The sequence below is a fragment of the Patella vulgata genome, chromosome 6 (assembly GCF_932274485.2).
Source record: "Patella vulgata chromosome 6, xgPatVulg1.2, whole genome shotgun sequence".
Lineage (NCBI taxonomy): Eukaryota > Metazoa > Mollusca > Gastropoda > Patellidae > Patella > Patella vulgata.
In genome coordinates, this window is record NC_065884.2 from 878,490 (window position 1) to 893,965 (window position 15,476).

Sequence of the window (15,476 nt, forward strand, 5' to 3'; positions counted from 1 at the left end):
ATGATTAGTAGCCTTGTTACTGATGCTCAGTAGCCTTGATATTGATGCTCAGTAGCCTTGTTATTGATGCTCAGTAGCCTTGTTACTGATGCTCAGTAGCCTTGTTACTGATGCTCAGTAGCCTTGATACTGATGCTCAGTAGCCCTGTTACTGATGCTCAGTAGCCTTGTTACTGATGCTCAGTAGCCCTGTTACTGATGCCCAGTAGCCTTGATATTGATGCCCAGTAGCCTTGTTACTGATGCTCAGTAGCCTTGATATTGATGCCCAGTAGCCTTGTTATTGATGCTCAGTAGCCTTGTTATTGGTGCTCATACAGTAGCGCCGTGTCAAACAAAAGAAAGGGAGGGCGCCAGTGTTCGATCGCGGTCTTGGCCGAGCAAGTTCATCGGATTTTTCCGGTGTGTTCCCTCCCTTGTCAATGGGGCAGGGCGCAGAGTCCGGGAAGGGAGAACGTACACACAGTTTTGCCTTGATGTCATCGGCATTGCTTAATTTGCTAAAAGGGCGTATTATCAAAATCGGTAGAATTTGCAAATCACAAATGACCAAATTTCAAATATGGTTAATTGTTTATTTTTTATATTTATTTGATAAAGTATAGTTGAAAGTATCAGTTCTGAATAAATTTAGAACAATTTGTCAGCTTTTATCGGTCACTCACCAGTTAGAGATATGAAATTTCACGTAACGATTAATAATTGTGTAGAAAATATGTGAATATTCCATAAAATCATATTTTTAAAAGCATATTATGCAAAATAATTGGTCATTCTAGCATACAAAATCATGTTTTCCTCAATTTGGTTACCTTTTTTTTTAATAAAAACAAATATGTTACAGGGTTGACATAAAAGTACCTTCTTTTGAAAGAAAACTGGAAATATTCACGGGGGTACGTGAAATAAGATAGTGAAGTAAACCAGACTAAATTTAGATCAAAGCGGTGTGCCCCAGCTTTTCTTTTGTAAATGTCTTTTTTGAATGACATCACTACAATAGGAACGTCTCTTGGATTAACATTCAAAATAATCATTGTTTGTAACTTCTGTATAAACTTGCAATATCGCTATTCTTTATTTACTCTTTCGCTTTTAGAGTTCTCACTTTCCCACTTATTGTAATGCCCCCGTCAGTAAGGTGGCGTCCTTACGGCGCTGCTGCGACCGCACAGCGACTAGAAAATGCATAAGGTCGTCGGTAAACGTAACCACAACGCGAGAAAACGTCCCAAAATATTTACAAAATTGACAGAGGTCCCGTTCTTTACCCCGTCAGACCGGGGTGACGCATTTTCTGCGCTGCTACGGCGACGGAATATGGCCCCAGTGCGCGCCAAGATCGCCATAAGCGTGGTAAAAGTGTGGTGCAAACGCCAGATATCGCGCTGTGGTCTCGATGGTCGCGAATGATCGCCGAGTCACGGCGTTTGTTTTGAGCATGCTCAAAACAAACGCCAAGGTTCTGCGATCTGCCCTGGAAAGATGTGAAAACGCATTTTTCTTTTCAAGTTTGTAATATTTCGGGACATTTTCGTACGCTGTGTTCACGTTTGCCGGCGACCTTGTGCATTGTTTGGTCGCCGTACGGTCGCTGCAGCACAGTAAGGACGCCACCCGATCTGACGGGAACATTACAACTTTCCAGGTTAGATCGCAGAGCCTTGGCGTTTGTTTTGAACATGCTTAAAACAAACGCGGTGACTAGGCGATCATTCACGACCATGGAGACCACAGCACGATATCTGGCGTTTCCACCACGCTTTTACTGCGCTTATGGCGATCTTGTCGCGCTCTGCGACCATTTTCCGTCGCCGTAGCGTCGCAGTAAGGACGCCACCCCAGTCTGACGGGGGTATAAGTGAGATTATAAGCATGGAAGCTGCGCCGGGGTGCGATTGGTAGATACCCTAGGTTATTACGCGACGAGAGGAAAATGAAAGTGTATTTGAGCAAAGCCAAGCAGGATGACAGTGTAAAACACCAGTGTAAAACACCTAAATCAGTGATTCCCAACCTGTCCGCGAGATCTTCCTAAGTGTGCCGCGACATTTGGAATGTCACACTAAGAAAAAGCGAAAAGCCACTTGATCTCAATTGAGTATTCACTGGTGTCGTCTGGTACGTTCATGGCTGTGTTTTCTTTATTTAGTTTGAGTTATTCTATGTTTCTATGACTAGTCTGTGTCTACGGTTGTATGCCGTCTTTCACTTGCCATGTTTTTATTTTGAAAAATTGAAATATCTTTTATATATATTTAGGCAGGCGTGCCGCTAATTTTTCATGTGTTTCAAGGTGTGCCGTTGCCACAAAAAGGTTGAAAAGGGTGAGGTCACAGGGTTCAGTCTGCCAAGCCCATAGGTAATTGTAAACATAAAGGTTTCGAAAATAATTTTAAATTTCCTTTCACAATAAGGTTTTTTTTTTTTTTTTTTTTTTTTTTTCAAAATCTTTATTTCAAATCATCAATAACAGCATAGTACATAGTTCACATATTACAATCACAGTGTGTAACATCATACAGATACAGTCGGTTTATTGTTGAAGGCTATACTATATTTCACTGAGTAGAACAAATATATTCACAAAGAAAATAAAAGCTAATAAAAAACAAGAAAAAAAAAAAAATACAAAAATAACTACAGGTATTAAGGAGTTGGAATACTAGAAATGGAATACTAGAGGTATGGATAATATTCATATGGTATAATCCCATTTATTTACTAAGGTTTCGTTTAATTCATTTTCTATCTGTTGTTTACCTTTTAGGTAGTTTCGATAATTAATAATTGTCGGTCTGATATTTTCTATTTTCGATTTGTAGAGGTAGTATTTTGTTAAAAATATTAAATGATTTACAAATAAGAATTCACGATATGATTTAAAAACTGTTTCTTTCAGAAAACCGAAATGAATGTTCGTAAGTTGTAATTGTAATGAAATGTCATTAGTTGAGAAGATTTCATGTAAATCATTCCATATTACCTGGGCGTAATTGCAGTATATAAAAAGGTGTTCCGGGGTTTCTATATTTGAATAACAAAAATCTCACAATGAAGACTCCTTTAATTGGATTTTAAATAAACGGTCGTTTGTATATATAATTTTATGGAGGTATTTAAATTGAAAATTTTGTAATCTAGTATCAGTGCTCGTTTTATAGACCAAATTGAATATACATGAGGTTTCACGTTCTTCAAATATAAAACTATTCTCTTCTTCCCATTTACTTATTGCTAATGGTTTACTGAATTTAGAATCTACTCGTATTGAATAAATGTCTTTTGCTTTAATCTTATCTAGTGATTTTTTTATATATATTAATACAGTTGTTATTTCAGGTATTGTTTTAACTGATGCAGGGTATAATATTTTAGATACGCAGAATGTTTTTATTATATGGATTTTCCCTATTAAACTTAAGTTTCGTCTTTTCCAGGTATTCAAAGTATCTTCAATTTGGTCTATACAATTTTCAAAATTCATTTTTTCCGAAGTTTTTTCGTCTAGTGAATAGGTAATGCCTAATATTTTTATATAGTTCTCACGGTAAATAAAGCCTAAACCTTTAATATTATCAGGTAGTTGTGCGTTGCCACTGTTTAGATCGATCGCTTCAGTTTTAGTAGCGTTTAATTCGAACCCAGAAACCTTACTAAATGTTTTTAAAACGTCAAAAAGGTGCCTAGATGACTTAAAATCTTTCAATAAAACTGTCATATCATCTGCAAAAGCTATTAGTTTGAACGATTGATTCCCAAAGATAATTCCCCCTATGTTTATATCGTTTCTAATATATATACATAATGTTTCGATAACGAGGTTAAAAAGATTTGTGCTGCTAGGATCACCTTGACGTACTCCCCTGGCCACTTTAAAATAAGGAGTAGTATATCTATTATTCATTACTGCACAGTAAATGTCATTATATAATGTTTGTATCCATCTTAAGTAATTGCGTTTAAGTCCAAAAGCGTCCAAAACAGAAAACAGATATTTATAGCTAACGCTATCAAAAAGCTTCAAAAAGGTTACTATTTACTAAATAGTTCATTTCGTGTGGTGGGCATAGATGGGAAAGAAAAGAAATATGAAGTTATGTGTAAGGATTGTGTTTCTACGTACACAGTAAACATTAAACATACATTATGCAAGAGCTAAATCTGCCAACTGCGGATCTTTCTTTAGGCCTAAAATGTTATTTAAATTATTAATTAGACTTTAATTAACTTATCCATACCATAATCAACTCTGGATATTTACTTGATTAGAACCCGATCTACTGCTCAACGTTCATTCACGATTAAATCAACAAATAGATAATCAAGACTATGTTTTTTGTTATCGTACCGACTTCAGTAATGATGATCGAGGCTAGGCCCAAAATTCAATCGCTAAATTCTCGGCTCGGAGTGGATCAATTTCACTGAAATTTTCAGCAAACCCCCTTTACATTATCTACTGTCTGAACCGTGGTAAATTATAACCGATTTATTCGATTATGAACAAACTACTCTACTTTGGTTATTATAAACCTACCTGTGTGTTTGGAATTACCTCTGGTTATATAAGATCCATTGTACAACTATATATGCCAGAGAATAAAACAGTTCTCTCTTGTAAAATTGAACTCATCACAAACTTTGACACCAGGAAATACAAAAATGGAAGCTTATTACGTCACTTATTGGGATAGATCATTTCGTATAAGGGGGTCAAAGCAAGGCTTGTCTATCGTAACGGTGTTTGGCCCTTTTACGACAATTCAAATTTTGTGTATGAATAAGCTATTGCTCTCAGACCCAGTAATGAGCAGTAGAGTTGCAACAATGGGGATAAAATAGGTCAGTTGTGTGTGTTTGTGTGTGTGGGGGGGGGGGTGTAGCATGATATAATTTTTAATCAATAAGGGATCATTACAGGTATAACCGTCGGACCCTGTGAAAGCACACCTTACACCTTGCCATATACAAGCGTGAGATCGGATCTTTCACACTTCAACCCTCAAAATGTATATGATTAAAAACTCACTATAACTATATGTGGTTATTATCACTCCAATTTCAACATATATTTGGCGAAACTTACACAGATATATTCTCCAGGGTGCGTTCTCGCGGACAATCCAATGGTAAATTTACTTGTACGTCGGACCTCCTCCCTCCCATGTGTTAGATTATACGACATAGACAACGTTTCGTTGAATGCCCTCGATGACGCTGATCTGGATGATCGAAATATTTGAGGCTTGCCGATTATGTGACTGAACAATGACGATAAATCACGTGAGGGATGGTTAGAAAATGTATGTTTATAACTCCAAGGTGTCATCGTCAAAGCTCCCTGCCATGTTAAAATTCCACATTCTTTAGAAGTTATGAGAAGAAACCGGAGAACTGGGACAAAACCACCACCCAAGCCGATATTAAAATATGTAAATCAGGGTAATCAAGAACAATAACTGATTTGTTTAAAATAATCAAATACGTTTCATTGATGAGAGTTACCTGCAGAACAGAGGGAGATGTACGTTTTATTGGTAAGGGTTACCTCCCATTCCCATGACTAATGCTCAGAAAACCTATCTTTTTTATCATTAGCCATTTGATAAGGTCGAAACTGATCAATGACTGTACATTCATTATGACATTTCTTCGTTATTTAATACAGTAGTTTGTGTTCTATAATATCTTGTATACAAACAACAGATATCCTACAAGGCCATTACAAGAAAAAACGATGCAAACCATGGATATTGTAAGTTGTCTGTGTATTAATATGTACATTCTGTATAAAGACATAGACTTTGCGAGGTTGTAAACATACTGATGAAATTAAACATGAAAAGGTGTAACGGTGCTTCTGAAATATTAGTCATACCCACTTAGCTTCATCCACACCCACTTACTTCATTTACCACACCCCACTCAACCTCTTCATCGTGCCCATATCAGCATGGGCGCCACGTAAAGCCGAGTGACAAAGGTTGGGTACTCACGACGAGATTGGCGGGTCGCCCAACCAATGTCACTTGGTTTCATGTGGCGCCTTGCCAATCATGTCTTTATATATGAGACACCCCCCCCCCCCCACAAATGGTGAGGCGCCTTATAATATCACACACGTTTAACACCACAACTTAATTAATGGGGCACCAAAGACGACTTGAATTATTGGGTGCCTCATCCCATAGGGGTGCCCTTGTTGTCGAGATTGATGGGTCGCCCACGTCGAGATCGTGGGAGCCCATTATGCCGAGTGAGATTGGTTAGGCGCCCATGATTGAATTGGGCGACCAAAACCGCGTGATAATCTGCAAAATTCAAACAAGTCGCACTGTAACCCAATTCCTAACTTTTCGTTTTTCTCATAAATTATTATAGGTACGTTAAAGTCGTATTCCTTCCTTCAAATTTTAATAATATCATTATACGCCAATATCGCAATTCAGCCTCAAGGTTGAAATTTTCCGTCAGTTTCATGTGCAAACCCTATTTTCCCGAATGGGATAACACGCTAGACCCTTCTCCAAAGGAAGGCGTGTCCACGGTACCGTTCGCCGTGGACTGTCAAGTGTAGGTACATCGGCGCCCCCCATAAGCCTTTTCCCGCCAACAATTTTGGGCTAGCAACGGGCATGTTTAATATTATTACTGTCTCTAGCGTTAATATCAGGGTCATTCCAAATTCTCAGAAAGTTGCCTGGTAATCCCTCAGAATATTATGAAACAATTGTATGTTATAGTAAATACAGACTTTTGTAAAAAATACAAAGTTATATGACTCTAGCATTAATATTGACTGGGATATGACCATTTGAATCGGGGTACCCTTTTCGAAAGTTCTAAAACTACTATTCTATGACTTGATTTGGTGTACTGATTTTATATGTTCTAGTTCTGACAATATTCCTGAAAGTATGGGGTTTATAAGAGAATGTTATGTAGATTACGAATTCGCCATTAAAAGCCATATCTTTATCGGCGTTTAACAATATTTCTTCAAACAATACCCGTTGATGCATTATACATGTGGTCAGTAACAACTTCTAATATAATGTAGTAAAATTTCTACACTGTATCGAAATATTAATTTGTTTGGCACACCCTGTTCTGTAATTGGCACACAGTAATGTATAATTTGATGGTGAATTCTTAATCTATGTAATATTCTCTTACAAACTTGGAATATCTGGGCTATACAGTCCATGGTTATAGCAAATAGATAGAACGGACAGGTACTACTAAAATACCAGAAAGTAATCCTTATTTTGAATTTTTGTGAGTTTATGGATCTTTAATACAGCACAGACCAACGTTCTACCTGCAATCTATCCGGAAAATCTGGATTAACTTTCTCGGCCAATGTAGGGATCGAACACCCGACCTTCACGTCCTGAATCACTGACAAGGGGGAATCCGCCGGAAAATCTGGATGAACTTTCTCGGACAATGCAGGGATCGAACATCCGACCTCCAGGCTGGCTTAACATCCACTCGTTGCAAACTAAATCATTTCAATAATTCGTTTGCACTTAGAGGGTATCCGGAGAAAAACCACAAGGTTGGACAAGCGATCCTACTCCCTTGTCATGTTTAAGCGGGGAATCGAAACCACACCACTTGAATCAATGTCAGACCTTGTGATTTCACGCGCACGTGTTAAGCCACTAGACCACCCAATCCCCATGTATGTTGTTGTATATTGTATATATCGGTACGGAAAATTTGTTTTATAAAAGGCCTATATAGTTGGCGGAAAAAAAAATATGAACATTTTTTTTATATAAAAATTATTATCCATTTTGACGGAAAAGAATGAAATACAATGTGAGCCCTGATTGCACGTATTCAAATGCGACCTGGGAAACTGAGACTAAAACAACTTTCGAGGCGAAAAGTCGAAAAGTCGCTAATAGCGTGGTGTGTTATTTTCCTAATTTCTTCTTTTCGAGTTGCATTTTGGCTTGGTATGCGTGTTGGCGCCTTCTTACTGACATCAATAAATACAAAAATATGACTAAGTTGAAAGTCGACAAGACGGTATACAAGCCAAAATACAAGTCGAAAATAACAAATTAGGAAAAAACTAGGGGCGCTATTATCGCTGTGTGTTATTTCTTAATTTCCTATTTTCGAGTTGATTTTGGCTTGTATACCGTGTTGTCGCCTCACATTTTGTCGTAACTTCTACTTTTCGACTATTCGACTTTCGTGTTTTGAAGAGGCGAAAACTAGAAATTATGAATGGTAGTTATAGGCTTCCAAACAGGAGACCCGTCAAAGTTAATATTATTTCGCAATACTGTTTTTATATTAAGTCATATAATATATTTTATCAAAATACGCCTCACATACAGCTTGTTTATTGCATTTTGTCTCACACTGACATTGTGTAGTTAAGGGGCCATAACTCCATAAGGAATGTTAAGCTACCTCTTTCCCTACTGACGTCAATATTAAATCCACAGCATGTCTTTTTTAAAAACATTCTGGTGATCTTAATCTTTATAACCACTGTATAAAACCTGTGACGTATTGGGAAAACAGCTAATTTTAGATCTGACATCTAGTAATCTTAAAACCCAAACAGGTATTCTATATTGTTATATATTGTAGGAAATTGATACTATACAATCAGATGTAGCAAACATTGTTGATGGCAAGTTTAAACAAAAGTGACGTCGGCGCACAACAAATGAAATGAAATGAAATGGGGTTTAACGTCCTACTGTTCTGCTCCTAAACTGGGCTAATGAAGACAGGCATACGCCATACAGTGTGCTATGAGGGAAATTTTGCCCGGGCAGCGGCGCTACGGCCTACTCTTATATCGAATTCCAACTGCCAAGGGATCTTTTATGTGCATGCCAATATGTACACAGGACCTCGGTTTTTCGTTCCATCCGAACGACTAGACAGCTGTCCTTGTCAGGCCCTCCGTCTTGCATCACTGACAAGGCCTATCATATGATATGTCAATTAACATATTCGATAAACTGGTTATTCCCATTATAACTTACGGTGCAGAAGTATGGGGATTTGAATACTGTTAAGTAACAGAAAACTACAACTGAAATTTCTGAGGTATATATTGAAATTACCACAACATTCATGTACATCAGCTGTATTAGGAGAAACTGGGCGTTACCCATTATATACTATATATCAAATACTGGCTGAAATTATTGACTATGTAAGACACCAGATTACCTAAGAAAATTTACAAACTGTTGTATAATCTTGATCATAATGATAGACAAACTGGGCATCATGCATAAAAGATCTCTTATTTCGCTACGGTTTTGGGTATATTTGGTTGTCTCAATCAGTTGGTAATTCCAAAGCGTTTTGATATATGTTCAAACAAAGACTACGGGATAATGAACAACAAGAATGGCATTATAATATGTCAAATGATAGCAGATTCCCATACTATTCCAGTTGTAATTTAACTCTATAGGTGAAAAGAGTCCTAATTAATTTGACAATCGAAAAAAAAAATATGTAAAATCTCTATATATAGACTTAGAATAGGTAACCACAATCTTAAATTATTATGTATATCTTTGTATTTATTGTATATTTAAACGTATTAAATTATTTTTGAATAATTTACTTATATCCATTTTGTATATTGTAGATACGTTTACATCATAGCTATCAATTAATGATCAATGTAAAAATAGATTTATATTTATTAAATTATTTGCACTTACACACACACACACACACACACGGTTGACGGGCGTTGTGGTAATTGATCATCTTGTCATGTTTATATTAAATACCAAATTATCTACACCAATTTATATTTAAAAAAAAAAATTATATTTAATTATCAAATTCAGACTGGGAATATTATATCTATCTGTCTACTAGTATATATGTTAAATCGTTGTTTTGTATATTATATTAACTATTAAATTCAGACTGGGAATATTATATCTATCAATGAACGATATGGCTAGTATATGTTAAATCGTTGTTTTGTATATTATAATCATATTAATATTTTTTCTAATAGACAATTGTTTTTGTAATTATTAAGAGTAATTTCTCAAGATAATTTGAATTCATCTTGTTTCTTCTCTTATACTATGGACCTTTGGTCTTTCATATATAAAATAAAGATTATTATTATTAAACCCCATTTCATTTCATCTGTTTTTAATAATTTATATAATAGTTAAAGCCTAAAGAAAGACCTGCAATAGGTCGATTCATCTCTTACATAATGTATGTTTAAGTTGTATGAATCAACGCTGTATAATATTGTAGTACATTATGTCAACGTGACATTACACATGTATTCAGATAGCGTGAAGAAATTTGATATAAAATAGATTGCATTTTAAAACGAATTTGACAGTTACAGCATCAGAGAGGGAGACGAATCAAGATATATATAGCTATTGCGCTGTCTATCGTTACAGACGAACATCTCGGCATTCGGCTAGTTATTTACAAAAGATTATCCGCCATAGATTTTACAACCCCTATGTTATTAACGTTAAGATATATTAATAAATGAAATGAAATGAAATGGAGTTTAACGTCCTACTGTTCTGCTCCTAACCTGGGCTAATGAAGACGGGCATACGCCATACAGTGTGCTATGAGGGAAATTTTGCCCGGACAGCGGCACTACGGCCTACTCTTATATCGACAAAGGGACTGAAATGGCTATAGTGGGCGGGGTGGGAGGGGGTAGGGCGCATATTGATGTATTAAGGACGACAAGAGAAAATAATATATGTATTATATAAGCAATTACTTACTAGGGCTATATTTCAAGCCGCTGGCAACGTTACATTTTCCATTGCCACTTTGTAAGCATTGCCAGTATATGAATATCGGTACTACCATATAGACGTGGGGTTGGTATGGCTTAGTGCTCTAGAGTGTCGCGCTTCGACCTCTAGCTGGCCGGTCACCTCTGGCTTGTGATTGTGTTTTCAATCTCTGGTGTAAGCGTATGTGGCTTGCAGATATATAACGTAGTGGATTTTTAGACAGTTTTATTCTCCAAAATATTATTGGGATTTGGCCCTTTAATGTTACCTACAAAAGGGTGACGGATAGATTTAGTCTAATTGAGTACCTTGCATTGTTCTACAACTTTCTTAGACTGACTCACTGACAGTTCTTCCACCATCCATTTTTGGAAGTTGGTTACAGTTGTGAAAGGGTGCCCAAATGAAACACCTACTAAAGATGGTAATGGTTCGCCCTAATAAACGTTTTATATAAATTAAAGAGCGTGATTAAATTTGTTTTAGACATCATTTGATACCAGGATAGAAACAACTTGTAGATTTATCAAACAACTTGTAGATTTATCAAACAACATGTAGATTTATCAAGAAACGTGTGACTCTTGCCTCTAAGGTATATTCAGGCATAATTCGATGTTCCTAGAGGGACATGTTCCTAGGGAGCCATCATTCGCCGTTCCTAGAGGGACATGTTCCTAGGGAGCCATCATTCGCCGTTCCTAGAGGGACATGTTCCTAGGGAGCCATCATTCGCCGTTCCTAGAGGGACATGTTCCTAGAGAGCCATCATTCGCCGTTCCTAGAGGAACATGTTCCTAGGGAGCCATTATTCGCCGTTCCTAGAGGGACATGTTCCTAGGGAGCCACCATTCGCCGTTCCTAGAGGGACATGTTCCTAGAGAGCCATCATTCGCCGTTCCTAGAGGGACATGTTCCTAGGGAGCCATCATTCGCCGTTCCTAGAGGGACATGTTCCTAGAGAGCCACCATTCGCCGTTCCTAGACGGGCATGCAGCCGCGTCGGCTTAGCAGTCCAGATACACACATCATACGATGTTCTTAGACAGACATACTTTTATCCGTCTCGTCTGAGAGGCTGGGGGTGATCATCATGTAGACTTAGAAAGAAGAGCGTAACTTTCTGCCACAGAACACCCCGGCTAAGTTATATGGATATATTTAGCTTATATTTAATGTCATATTATAATCTTTGTGTTATGGATGTTATAAAAATAGATAAACATAGTTATAGAAACACAGGGGTTCAGAGTTAATTGTTCATTAAAGTTTTATACGACAGTGTAACATTGCTAGTTTTGAGGGTAGCGACCATGACAGTGCCAAAACTGTACCACGAGTACAGTTTTTTTCAGCATAGTCAGAAACTTATGACAAAAGTTCCGGGGATTTGTCTCAAAGAAAATATGTGTAAGGTCATATCAAATGCTGTATTGTTAGAAACAGGAGTTTTATGTCTAGATATTTATTAGTCATCCAGTATCTTACACAGTAGTTCCGCAACAAACAAATGAATATCACGTGACCAGTACAATTAAGCGTCTGCTAAATATACAACTCATCACTACAGAATACTGGTTCACGCAACATCAAAGTTTTCGGAAAACAAATATGTTATGTAGTTATCTCCCCTTTATTGTAATTTTGTGTGGTCCTACTCCATACCAACCCTACAAATGCTTCAATGTCACAAAATGTTCTAAAATTGAACGATAAAGAAAGAACGAATATCTTATTATTGGCTCAATTGCCCGAAGGAATGCGTCCTCATATTTATCTCCATCAAAATGAGGCAGCAGTATTTGCGCAATATTGGATTCTGACATGAATATGGCAGCCCATGTAAATAACTTCTGTAAAAGTTGGTATTAACTGATACACAAATATTGGATCTTTAGTCAGTTCATTCATAACATCAAGGCAACTTCATACTAGCGGGACTTTCATTTAAAGGACAAATTAACTGACTGAAGTAAATTGAATTTCACTAGATAAGAGAAAACAAGAAAAATAGAAATAGCCCGTACATTCCCTTGTTTTTATTAATTCTATACTTAATAAAATTATGGTAATGCACGGACTTTTTCTATTTTTTTTCTCTTATCTAGTGAAATTCAATTCTTTTTATAAATTGTCGGGTATCCATTCACAGTCTCATATAACAACTTTTGGTCTTCGAAGGAATTATCAGTGAGCAGAAATTGCTCCGTGTATCTGTTATCGTTCGTTACTTACCCTAACCCTAACCCTTGCATAAAAGGATAACTCTTGTTTTTCATTTTGCGCCACTTCCGTTCTTCAAATCTTCGTTACGAATCTATCGTACAAAATGGTCGGTGTGTTAAAAATATATTTGGAACGAGTTTAACCAGTTCTATCCCATATGTGATAATGGCTGACAACACCATTGTCCTTTAAGCTCATAGATGAACCTCAAAAGGTCCAAAACTCCGCGGAACGATTAATTTTTCGAAAACAACGCTGTCTTATATACTCTCTATAGAGTCTATACCCACAGCTTACACACTTGAATACAAAATATTGCTACTTGTTTAAATGCATGAATACTTTAGCCCCGCCCTATCTTTCTCAGCGCTTATAATTTATCATCATATGGTAACCGGTTATTCTATGTACAAGCGTTCGATCCCTGCATTGGCCGAGAAAGTTCATCCCGATTTTCCGGCGTGGTTTCACCTTGTCAGTGATGACAAGAACAGCTGTCTAGTCGTTCGGATGGGACGAAAAACCGAGGTCCCGTGTACACATTGGAGTGCACGTAAAAGATCCCTTGGCAGTTGGAAGTCGATATAAGAGTAGGTCGTCGCGCCGCTGCCCGGGCAAAATTTCCCTCATAGCACACTGCATGACATATGCCCGTCTTCATTAGCCCAGTTAAGGAGCAGAACAGTAGGACGTTAAACCCCATTTCATTTCATTTCATTTTTCTATGTACAAGCACCATTGTTATAGAATAAATTACCAATCCAAATTAATAATGTCACTGCTATTGCTACTTTTAAAACTATATAAAGATATTAATTTAAAAAGGATTTTACCCTGTGATCTGTTTATATAGATTATCCAGAGCTATTTTAACTTCTAATTACATGTAATTTTTACCTATAGTATCACGTTTTATTATTATTGTGTAAATGTAATATTGTCTTGCTCTATAATAAAGCACACATGGGTTTAGAATTTTGGCTTATCAAGTTAAATCATTACTCGATAATCATGGTTTATATTATATATGCATTAATCATTTATGCTGTTTACCCAAAATTGGTCCTAAATATTGGACTCACGTGACTTATTTCATTGAAATGCACGTGCGGGATAGTGTTTCATTTTCACGTTGTTTAATAATGTTCTAGAGTTGAAACATTGTGTAATATATTGAAACAACAACTCGTGCATTATCATTGTAATACTTATTGTCTCGTTATCCACCAATAAAACCACACATACTGAGCACACTCTATTTAAAGATACATTATGGAAGATAAGATAAAGAGATGACAGTTCTCGCTATCATAGTTAAAAACTAGATAGTGTAAAGGTAATTTGCTGAAAATGTCAGTCAAATTGATCCACTATGAGCCGAGAAAGAAGCGGGTGAAATTTTTGCATAGTCTCGGTCATCATTACTAAAATCATTAATATAAACAGCATAGTCTCGATTACCCACTTTTATTAATTTAATTATCAATAGCCGTTAGCGGCATATAGGAATCTAATCCAGACAACATCGAAGGCTAGTCTTGACATCGAGAGTTTATTATGGTCTGGATAAGTTAATTAACGTCTAATTGATAATTTAGATAACATTTCAGGCCTAAAGAAAGACCTGTAATAAGCAGATTTTGCTCTTGCATAATGCATGGTTAAACATACAGTATGGCGTCACATTAATAATGACGTCATTGTATTAATCATATTAAACATACATTATGCAGGAGCTAATTCTGCCTATTGTAGGCCTTTCTTTAGGCCTGAATTGTTATCTAAATTATTAATTAGACATTAATTAAATTATCCAGACCAAAATCAGTTCTCGATGTCATCGCTAGCCTGCGAAATTTACTGGATTATAACCTGGTCTGCTGCATTTGATTAAATCAATAAATGGATAATCGAGACTATGTTTTTTATCGTACCGACTTTAGTAATGATGATCAAGGCTAGTCCGAAATTTCAATCGCTTAATTCCCGGTTCATTGTGGATCAATTGACTGAAATGTTCAGCAAATTACCTTTACATTATCTAGTTTTTAACTATTATAGTGAGACTGACAGCTCTTTATCTAATCTCCAATAATGTATCTTTAATAATATCTTGGTAATAAGACTAATATGAGCTTTTACAGTTCCATGATATCTGTTCCATATTTCATTTATTCTGTATAAAACACGATCATTAAAATATCTGTCTCTACCAAAATTCACGCAAATTATTATTGTTTAAGATAAAATTTCACTGTTGTAGGAACTTCCCCCTAAATTGACAAAATAGTAAATTTTCTCCCAAGAATTTCACAGAGAAATATATATAAAAGTACGTTGAAAAAATAAATAAAGACATATTGTTTGTTTAGCTAACGTTTTCAGTTCTCTTGAACCTCTGCTAATATAATAAAATAATATAATAAATATCTCAGTAAATATTAATTAAAAACA